Source organism: Ailuropoda melanoleuca, chromosome 6, assembly GCF_002007445.2.
Source record: "Ailuropoda melanoleuca isolate Jingjing chromosome 6, ASM200744v2, whole genome shotgun sequence".
NCBI lineage: Eukaryota > Metazoa > Chordata > Mammalia > Carnivora > Ursidae > Ailuropoda > Ailuropoda melanoleuca.
This window is the reverse complement of record NC_048223.1, coordinates 89,408,549-89,408,885: the sequence shown is the minus strand read 5'-3', so window position 1 is coordinate 89,408,885 and position 337 is coordinate 89,408,549. Positions and strand designations below refer to the sequence as shown.

Genomic DNA, 337 nt, shown 5'->3' with positions numbered 1-337 from the left:
GGGATCATGCCCTGAGCCGAAGGCAGACATTTAACCGCTGTGCCACCCAGGCGCCCCTAGGGTGTGCCTTTTATTCCTGTGACTTAGTCATTCCGTGACTGGAAGCCTGTATCTCCCACCCCCTTCACTCATAGACCTAATGATAATAATAATAATTATTATTATTATATAATATATAATAATATATAATTATATATAAATATATAAATATTTAATAATATAATATATTAGTTATATTTAATACATAATACATAGTTATATTAAATACATAATATAATTAAATATTTATATATTAAATATATAAATATATAATATAATTCTATTAAATATGTATATA

At 25.2% G+C, this 337-nt stretch overlaps 2 protein-coding genes across 6 annotated transcripts in view; one reads left to right on the top strand and one right to left on the bottom strand.

Moving 5' to 3' along the window:
- Positions 1-337, bottom strand: part of WDFY4 (WDFY family member 4) — a 290,100-nt gene that overhangs the window by 39,582 nt on the left and 250,181 nt on the right. The gene's annotated exons all lie outside the window — the stretch shown is intronic.
- Positions 1-337, top strand: part of LRRC18 (leucine rich repeat containing 18) — a 28,950-nt gene that overhangs the window by 4,990 nt on the left and 23,623 nt on the right. The window lies entirely within an intron of this gene.